Source organism: Lacerta agilis, chromosome 3, assembly GCF_009819535.1.
Source record: "Lacerta agilis isolate rLacAgi1 chromosome 3, rLacAgi1.pri, whole genome shotgun sequence".
NCBI lineage: Eukaryota > Metazoa > Chordata > Lepidosauria > Squamata > Lacertidae > Lacerta > Lacerta agilis.
Genome location: NC_046314.1, coordinates 42148700 through 42159581, shown reverse-complemented (window position 1 = coordinate 42159581; position 10882 = coordinate 42148700). Strand labels below are relative to the sequence as shown.

Below are 10882 nucleotides of genomic sequence, written 5' to 3'. Positions count from 1 at the left end.
CAAACAACCAATCAACATTTCTAAACCCCCTCAGAAACAGTAAAGCAATAAAACAGCAGCAATTCATATAAACTGGAGGATCTTGGACAATCCAATTAAATTCTGCCAGTTGTGACTTAACTTGGTGCCAGAAGCCCAATAATGTAGTGGCATATGTCCCTCCAGGGGAGAGAATTCCACAGTCAGATCACCACTATGGAGACAGCCCAACCCATGTTACTATGCAGCAATCCACTTCCACGGGTGGGACAATAAGAATACCGGTAACTTTCCCTGGTGATGTGTGGGCTTGAGCTGGCTGATACGTGAAGAGGTGCTCCATCAAATACTTGGATCCTGAATCATTTAGGGCTTTATATGGACTGTAGATTAAACCACAGAGCCTAGGGCTTGCCATTCAGAAGGTTGGTGGTTTGAATCCCCGTGATGGGGTGAGCTCCCGTTGCTCGGTCCCTGCTCCTGCCCACCTAGCAGTTCAAAAGCACGTCAAAGTGCAAGTAGATAAATAGGTACCACTCCGGCGGGAAGGTAAATGGTGTTTCTGTGCGTTGCTCTGGTTCGCCAGAAGCGGCTTAGTCATGCTGGGCACATGACCCGGAAGCTGTACACAGGCTCCCTCGACCAGTAATGCGAGATGAGCACCGCAACCCAAGAGTCGTTCGCGACTGGACCTAATGGTCAGGGGTCCCTTTACCTTTACGCCAACACTAACGCCTTGAATTGGGCCCAGTGACATATATAGGCAGTCAGTGCAGATCACACAGAATGGCTGTTATATGACTCCATATAGATGGTGCTGTCAACGTTCTGGCTGCAGTCTAAAGATCTCAAGCTGTCTTCAAGGATAGTTCCATTTAAAGTGCATTACCGTAGCCAAGAAATGAGGTTACTAGAATGTGTAGTACTACAGCAAGGCTGTCTTAGTCCAGGGACACCAGGAACATGCTGGTGCTGGAACAAGGCACTTTTTGTTTTTAACTATGCAGTGGCACCACTAGGACCACAAGTAACAATGTACTCTAAGAGTACAGGCAGCATTCAAAACTGCTCCTTCAGGGGAGTGTGACTCTGGTTGGAACATGTCATGCATCTAATCTCCAGACACAAGAATAGCTTGCCAATAGTGCCTCTGTCTTGCCAGGATGCGGCTTCAGTTGTTGTATAGTAGTTTGCTTGAGATTATAGAAACTGTACCTTGCCTTGAGCGTTTCATGATGGAGAGGTGCTTAATACATTTGAACATAATAATAATGATAGAGTAATAGAGTTCTGGTTAAACAATTTCAGGCAGTAAGATAGGAAATAACCTGTCCTGTTCTCAGTAAGCCAATGGCCTGACTCGAAATAGAGTAGACTTTTGTAATTATGAATATGATATCCCTTTCATCCATGGAATTGCACAATTAAAATGCAGTGCTTTCTCTGTGTAATCTGGCAAATTAACATGTGCACTGACTGGCAAATTATCTCTAAACAGCATACAATTCTTAGGAGGGTCCAAATACAAGAGATGGAGTGAAATGGGTTGACAATTCTTGGAGACATTGGAACAAACTCCACTTCCTTGGTTTCTCCAAAAGGTCCTTAGTTTAAAGAATACCTTCTGATAGTTCTCAAACCTCACACAAGAGAAATCCATTTTTACCTTGTAAGGATAAAATAAGCCTGTCAGATGAAAGTAGGTATGATTCATCCCATTTTTACCTGTCTTTACAAGAGTAGTTTTTACTCCATTTGAAACTGTCTGGATACTGAAAAGAAAGATCATCATGAAATTGTTCAACAGACCCTGACATTATTTGGATGGCATTAAGACAATAGAGTGTAATGCAATGCTATGTCTGGGTCTTTGTTGTACTTCCATCCCTGTCCCTTTTCAAAGGATGGCTTACACCTTTTAAAACCTGTAAAAGCCTTTGTAACTTAGAACAGATCCTTCAAAAGAATCTGAGTCATGTTCTTTAACTGTTAAACAAAGTGTATTACTCTCCTCTTCTCTTTCAAAGAATTCATCTTTCTTACAGGAAAGTCAAAATGATTTATCTGTCAAATATTCATTTATTTGATGTTTTTAATGTTTTTATGACTAATGCATTGCTTCAGATCACTTTCAGATTACCATACTTGTCTATTAAACACAGAAAGTTTTCAAATGTGATGGACATCTCTTTACTGAGCATTCATTCCGACTTGTTTAGGGAGAGATCATATGTAATTTCATCATGCTATTGTTATCCCAAACATTTGGGTGGATTGCCCATCACTTTCCTTACTGCAAGTCCTTAAAAAAGAGAACAAGTTTGTTGCACAAGACCATCAACCCCATTTGAATTGTGCAACTTGAATTGTGTGGTTATGCATTGAATAGGAGACTAAGAGAAGATATGATAGCCATCTTCAAATACCTTAAGGGCTGTCACAAGGAAGATGGAGCAAGCTTGTTTTTACAAGCTTCAAGTTACAAGAAAGGAGATTCTGACTAAACACCACAAATAACTTTCTGAAAGTAAGAGCTGTTCAACAGTGGAACAGAACCCAAGACAGGTGGTGGACTCTCCTTCCTTGCAGGTTTTAAAGCACAGGTTCGATGGCCAACTGTCTTGGGTGATTTAGTTGAGATTCCTGCATTGCAAAGGGTTGGACTAGATGACCCTTGGGATCCCTTCCCTTCCACCTCTACGATTCTATGATCCCACTTGCAAAACAGTGACAATCTGAAAGGACCCTTAAATTGTTATCCACCCTGCACTCCCTTTTGGGAGGAAGGGTGAGTTATAAAAATAGCAAATAAGTCAATATTAATTCATTTTATTCTGGTACCAGATTAAAACCCTTCTATTCACCAAGACCTATAAGGATTCTAAAGGCTGGTTGTGATCTGCTGTGAAGGCAAATTTGTATATGAAACTGGCTGCCTGTTTTCTGACTTTCTTTATCTTTTTAAATGATTTGTATTAACAGTAGGGGTGTGCATTTGGCTAAAACTTAACATTTGGTTCAACTTTCAACTGTTCCAAAACAAATTCCCACTTTGAAGCTTAGGACTTCTGCTTTACAAAATGCTTAGGCTGAAAATTTGAATACACTTTTGGATTTGTGCCTAGTCTCTGATAGGGATGGAAGTATCTATAAATTTCAGTTCTCTTTATGTCTCATTTTCCTGATCACCCATTCCTCAGATGTAGTTGGACAGACCTGAGTGATATGGTTGTGGTGCCTAGACAATAGAACACCTTGCACCCAAAAGTATGCCTAACCTCACCACTTCTTGCATTTTGCCAGCTGCTTTTATTGGGTTGTGATCTCCCCCCTGCCCTGTGCATTTGAGTTTATTTTTTCTTTTATTACTATTACATTACTCACCCATCTTTTGCCATCAAGGCAGATTGTTATAGATTTTAAAGATTTGTTATAGATGCTATGTTTTATATATATGTTTCCTATTTCTTATTTTTAAATTTTGATATGAGAATCAAAATGTATAGATATCAAAACAAATACATTCCCTCTTTTTTGAAAAAACAAAACAAAACCCACAGTTTTGTAAGATGAAATATATTTATTATGGGTAGAATATTAACCGTTATAGTTTAGCCACTGAAATGAATTCTGGCCAAGTGACAAATACAGTGGAACCTCGGTTTTCAAGCATCTCGGAAGCCGAACAATTCGGAACCCGAACGCGGAAATCCCAGAAGTGAATGCTTCCGTTATCAAACGCCCCTCGGAAGTTGAATGGCTCCCGAGTTGCGTTTCTCCATTTTCTCAATGGAATTTGCCAACCGCCCCTTGCTCCTCAGTTGTCGAAGGCTTCAGAAGTCGAACGGTCTTCCAGAACAGGTTACATTTGACAACCAAGGTTCCACTGTAGTTCTTTACAAGCACAACTACTGGGCTCCATATTTCATTGACTTGACCAAGGCCATTTGGGGTTTAATGGTAAGTAATCCATTTTATCACTAAAGGAATATGCTTATCATTGGAAAGAAAAGGTGATAGCTTTGGAACAAGAATGGCTGCTGGGTATGTAATATACCTTTTACTTGCATTTCTTTGCTGCCTTATGTATAATTGTAAATGCGGGATAGAAGAAATAAATAATGTACTAAGGAGAAAGTCTCATTGAACATAGGATGGCTTTCATGTTGAGCAAACCCACGGAGCATTGTTCTATGTATTATGAGAATTTGCTCTAACAGCAGAAAAGTAACTAGATTTCTTTAAAAATAACAGGAAAAGTTTGGGAAAGCTTGTTAACACGATTGCTTCCTTTCTAGTCATGAAATTGTTTCTTTGTAGCCCCCTCTTCATATTGGTTGGAAAATGTGAAAAGTACATTTTTGCACTACGAAAGAGCAACAGCAGACATGGGGTTTGGTTTCATTTTATGCTAGCAGAGCTCATTGAAGATCAGGTTAAAGTCAGTACAGGAGGTGATGTAATTTCCACTGGTGTCTAGATAGCAGTACTATAATGGCAGGAGCCACAAAGTCTTCCTTTCTTTTTTTATGACCAGCACAGATACACAATTTTTTTTTAAACCACTGAAAATCAATTGCCATGTTCTATCCCCCCCCCCCGCCCCTGCCCTGCTTTAAGCAAAACCACAAACTACCGAGATAGCAGAGCAAAAGATACACAGAAAATGCCAGGTATTGTCTTTTGTTACACAGCAGTTATATCATAAATGGTATATTGAAAGTATTAAGTGTCAGCAGGGATGCATTCTCCATCAAATTATCTGTTATTTTATGGAAGGTAGAGCCTCTCCCCTAAGTCAGTATAAAACATTTACAGCACCTTTGCCATTTCTTTGTGTACCGCTACATTTGGGAAAGATGCAAGTGACAAGTGAATAGAGACTTATAAATAAAAGATTATGGGCTCTATTGTAACTTTATAAGCCAGAGCTGTGTTTGTGTGTGTGTAAAGGCACTCAACCACTGGCAGCTCCTGCAGTCATTTGCCCTAAAACAGCCAGACGAAAATGCCGTCGGGGAGGCAGGACCTATTAGACTTGAGAAACACCTCTTAAGGCTTTGCATTCTTTGGAACTGCAGTATCTGTTTGCCCATTTCCTGCCAATGCCAGAGTCTCATCCCTACTAAGAAGTCCTCCTTACTCTTTCTTTCTTTCTTTCTTTCAAAAAAAAAAAAAAAAAAGGGAAGAAGTTCCCAATAACAGAAATACTAAACTTGTAGCACAGCACTGTCTAGTAGAGAAATATTGTCAAGGAATGATCAACAAAAGCCCAAATCCAAGCATTTGATAATCAGGTTTTTGTTATCCGGTACATGATAGATCATTAGGAATGTAAAGTTAGGCCCACCATGTGGATACCAATGGGCACACGCTTTTCGGTGCCAGCGAGAAGGAGGCCTATGGGTGCATGAAGGTGTATAAGTAGATCTCCTTCCACATGGACATGAACCATGACTGACCAGAGCTCATGTGCCTGTGAGGAGCCCTACATCCATACATGGGTATGTCCTCTTCAGGATGACACTGACTGTATGTCAGCTAGAGATTGTGGCAAGTATCCTTAAGGGAAGGGGTGGTCAGCCTTCAGGCTTACTGGATCTACTTTGCTATTTAATAGAATCCCAAGATCTGCCAACCAGAGCCAGCTGCTAAATACGGTACATATAGTTAGAATTAAACAGCATAAAGACTCTGAATGCATTCTGAGTCCGGGTTGGCTTTCTTCACTTCAGCAGAATAATTTTGGTGAGGAAAGATGTTCTGTTGTCCAACAATTTGGAGACAGAAACTCTTGTCAGGATCTACTACCGGTAGTAGATTCCAACGTACTCAATGGACTACTATAATGTACTCAATGTAGGGCTTCCCCTGGGATTGGTGCTGAAGTTGGAGCTGGTGCAAAATACTGCGGCCACCTAGATGTGCACCTCTGCTGAGGGAACTGCACTGGTGGCCAATCAGATCCAGGACCATGTTCAAGGTCTTATTGTTAATATATAAAGCCTCAAACAACTTTGAATTAGGTTACCTGAAAAATTGTACAGACTTTAACATCCAGATAGATCATCTACTTGGAGCACCGCGCCCTACAAAATACCGTATTTTTCCGTGTATAAGACTAGGTTTTCCCCCTAAAAAATAATGTCAAAAATTAGGGGTTGTCTTATACACGGACACATCTCTCCCCCCCCCCATTTTCTTAAATCTAAGTCCCCCAAAATAGAGGGCATCTTATACATAGGGGCGTCTTATAGATGGAAAAATATGGTATGTTAGGACAGTGAAAACTAGAATTTTTTGCTGATGCCCTTGTACTGTGGAATGTCATTTGTTTTGCCACTAGTTACTTCAGACATCTTGTGAAGACTTATATTTCCCTCACCCACAAGATTGGATCCTGTTTTTATGGGACTGAATCCCTGAATGTTTTTGCTTCGTTCACTTTTAAATGCTTATACATGTTTTTAAACTTCTGTTCTTAAAAAAGCATGAAACATTTCTTTTTTAAAAAGAAAGAACCAGGAGGACTAGTATTAATGGCCTTTGCATGTTGTCCTTGCAAAGTCAAAACTTTCTGTGTGTTCCCGGAAATACAGTGGGATCCACTCTTGTAAACACTATGGACTACTGGGAAAATGAAGGAGAAAAATATAAATGAGTACTAGGGAACTAGATGTACTACATGAATATTTTATAACTGTCTATGTAATATGTCTGACAGTATCCAAGCTACATGTAGCTGGCATCTATCCATGTTGCTCCATCACAAGGGAGGTGCAATGCTTTTAGAAACGAGTATAACTAGCGAATGGAAATTTATTCTGTACAATAGCAGTTGGTTTCAGGGTGGTATTTTCTCACTAATGATGCCTGATTTGTCACATAAAGTTGTACATATCTGGCATGAATATGAGTTTGTGAGGCTCTTCCATTTTTGAAGGATCTTGTCTGGGAACCTTTTTAAATCTCTCTGCAATATAAATAGTGGACAATCCAATACAAATATACTGCAACTATCCTTGATTCAGGGATGATCATGGTACATATGGGGCATATCCAAAGACACTGTTACAATGCCATAGCTGGATTTTTACCTAGAAATAGATAGATTATTTTGTTGCCTTTGCCACTAAGAAGTACTTCTGCCATATATTTAAGGCCCACATAACAAGGTACATGAAACGTCTGTGTGTGAGTCCCCACTTGGGTAGGCCAGTCTCTCCTACCTCCCTTTGGTTGATATTTGGGCCTTTTCTGACTGGCTGTGAGTTCTGGCTACTGTGAACCAACGGACCAGTAAGCAGTCGGCATTTGCATGCCAGCAAGGAAATAGACTCAGAGAAGTTCTTCTTTGATCCTGCCACTTTCTCTGGGAAAACCCGCTGTTTACTGCTAAATTGGAACAAATGTCACTCCACAGAAACCCCAACTGAAAGCAATGGGACAAAACGAAAAGCTCTTGGACCCATGCCTCTTGCCTGACAAACGGATTTGTGGCTTGACAGAGGGTCTTCTCAGCAATTGTTCCCACCCCCCAAAATCTGGCTGGCACCAACATTACCAAACCTTAGGCACTATTAGAAATTTTCCTTTTTCATCAGGCCTTAGGTATTTTAAAAATTGGCCTATCTAGTGATACTTTACAGATGGCTGGGGTTTAATTGAACTGTCATGAACAGGAAACTTCTTTGATTCTTCTCCATGTTTTATATTGCAGCTTGCCCTGAGATAAGACGAAGGGTAGGATATAAGTTTTAAAAATAAATCTATTTATGACTACGCTGGATGGTTGTTTGACTCTGGTCTTCTGTGAAGATGCTGGGACGTTTCCTTTTGGGGGGGGAATCTTTTTATTAAAAAGAAATTCTGCACAAGAACACGAGGATGCTGGTTTTGACCTTTAATTTTTTTTTATAAGAATTTATTGACATTTTTTACTTATAACAACATAGACCCATATCCACACCTACATTTATACACATACAAAACAAATACAATTTATAAACCAAATACACACATTGCCAGGATTTTCCTTCTTATTTTAAACATCTCGTACAAAAAAAAAAATTCCTTTTTCTTAATCTTGACGGTTGACTTCCCCTACCTTTTCACCTTCGATTTTATACCCATAATCTACTTTTTAACCTCTTCTTCTAAAAATTAAACACAATTATATATATAAAATAAAACAATCATCTTAATCATCTTAGTCTATAAACTTAATCATCTTATACTAAATTTACTAATAATACATCATCATGAATCTTCACCAGTCGTTCTTATCAAATCTACACTATCTCCTCTGTCCTTTGATCTGCTGCTAATAACATAAAAACTTCAAATATCTCCTTTCTTATTAAAAAAACAAAAAAAACTAAATATAGCTGACAGTCTTCACCCTCCGATTTCAAAATGCCATAACAGACCGTTTTAGATTTTACTTAATACTTCACCCCACTCCCCCTCTGTCCATTATCCTTCTCCTGATGATGCCAGAGCCAAACTTCCAATTGCCTTCTTTTTCCAAATGTCCACAGATCCAGGCACAGTTCAAAATACTCCTTGCAATGAGCCTCAGGGTATCCATCTCATCTTCTTTCAGCTTCTCCGTTTCTTTACACCATTCCTCTTCTTCTTGTAAATATCTTAATTCTTTGTCCCTTGCCCCCGAGCTCACACCTCGGGGTCTGGATATATCAAATCTTATCGTCGTCCTGGGGCTGCCACCCCCAAGGAGCGAAACTTTTTCCCGGAGTCGCCCTGTCATTTCTCTCCATCCTTCCAGCAACCCTCTCAGCTCCTTGCCAAGGTTTTCTTCCAAAGTGTCAAAGTTTTTAAAAGCCTCCTCTGTGGGAAATAAATTTCTTTTCAAATCCCCACACAAGACTTTCACTTTCCGATAAAGTAGTTCCAGCCTCAAAGCATTGAGCCTTTGTTCATCCGTTAGTCCAGAGTTCAGAATAAGTTCAAAGACACAGTCCAACATGATGGTAGAGGGGGAGGGAGTGAGTGTCAAATTACAATTCCTGTCTCTATGTTCTTCCTTTTATAAGAGTTGTTTTTCACCTCAGTTTAAACTTTCCGTCGCCATTTTTCCAAGCCGGAGCGCAGATACCGCAGCTTTTAAACGGAGATATTTTCCGCAAATTTACTCCCCCCAAATTTTTTTTAACAGTCTCATGTATCAAAATTCAAATACTTTGTAACCAGTTCAGTAGCAGCAGTCACTCAAATTGGTTAATTTCTTTCACTCGAAGGGAGGGAGGCAGGCTGCCTTTCTCCTTCCCCCCGGATCGTCCAAAAAGCAAAATATCTAGTCCAATCAAGTACTCACGACCACCGGGTTTCTTTAGATCCATACATCAAAGGTAGAACTTAGACGCTCATCACAGGCTTTGCCGCCGCATTTACATCCCGGTTGGGGCATGTCCCCTATAGCCCGGCTCCGTCGTCCCTTCACCCCCACTCCCCCTTTACAGGGGGAGCGAGGGAAGGGTTCGGAGCCACAACGGGCACAGCCGGGGAGCCCAGGGTGCGGGACGCTCTTCCCGCGCCCCACCGGAGCCCCGCTTTGCGGTAGCGGGGCTCCAAACCCCCGGGATGGACTGGGCGCTTCGCAGCCGAAGCAGCCCACGACCACCCGCAATGGCGTCGCCGCCGGAAGTGGTCGCTTCTCGGCCTTTTGGCTAAGATCAAGTGTAGTATCTGTTCTTATCGGTTTTGACCTTTAAATATGATTTTGCATTACAAAATATTGAAGTAATGCTAGAAGCCTAGGTGAGTTTAACTTAAAACATCTCTTCAATTAGCCAATATATAATTAGCCACTTTCATTTCATATACAATAGCCATTAACTATGATGCTTCAAGAAACTTGAAAAGATCAACTAGACAGGTATATCAGCAAGTATTGGAAGAAGTACTGGTAGATATTGGCAGGATTTTTACAGCTTCAGTAATTGGAAGAATATAGCCTATCCCTGTTAGGTCTTCTTCACACCATGAGCATTTATATAAAATCTTTGGAAGCACCAGGATAAAATCAGTTTCTCTTCCGAAGCATGCCAATCAAGTTTGCATGCATTTCTTCTTCTTATCTGTATTTGAGCTCATTAAGGAAGGAAATAGTTAGTGATTTTTGGATTTAGTGAGAAAGAACTGTTTCATTTCTCTGCTAACTAATTCTTGCCAGCATTGGTTAAATTAATTCTCAGCCTCTTGGTAAAATTTAGGTTTACTGAAAGACAAAAAAATTGCACGGTAGGCATGAGAACAAGACTTAATTCTGGTGTACATATTCAAAATGACAGCAGCAGAACACTTTTGGAAATCCAGCTGAGCAACAGTTGTTGGAACCCTACTGAGACCTCTCCATCAATTTCTAGTGATTCTCAGAAGGAATGTATGAGTCAAACTGCAGCTGAATTTTGTGAAAAGGAAAAAGAAACAGCCTGAAGTACTGCCTAATTTTACGTACCAAATAAGTGGTTAGGATGGAGAGCACAATGAATTTACTTTGCCAGTACAAGCTATGATGTCATATACTGGCATTGCAAACCAATCCAAGGTGCTATACTAATGAAACAGTGGGAGTCAGAGCTGCTATTCCGACAACATCCCCCCAATATCAAATGTGTCACACAAACATAAGGGTACAGGACAGAACTGAACTGATAGCAAGGCCAAGTAATGATGAATCAATGGAGGAAGCCACTGCAAGTGTATCAGTTCTTGTGTCCAAAACAGGGCACTATACTTGATAATGATGTTTAATGGATCATTAGCTGGGGAATTGAAAATAGAGCTACCCATATAATAATGCTGTTATACAAACCTATGCTGAGGCTGCAGTTGGAATACTATGTACAGTCCCAGTCACCTCACCTCAGAAAGGTTATTG

General features: G+C 40.3%; 1 pseudogene; it reads left to right on the top strand.

Annotated features, from left to right (window-relative positions):
- Window positions 1–9648: 9648 nt before the first annotated feature.
- LOC117044828 lies at window positions 9649–9758 on the top strand (annotated as a pseudogene).
- Window positions 9759–10882: the final 1124 nt, after the last annotated feature.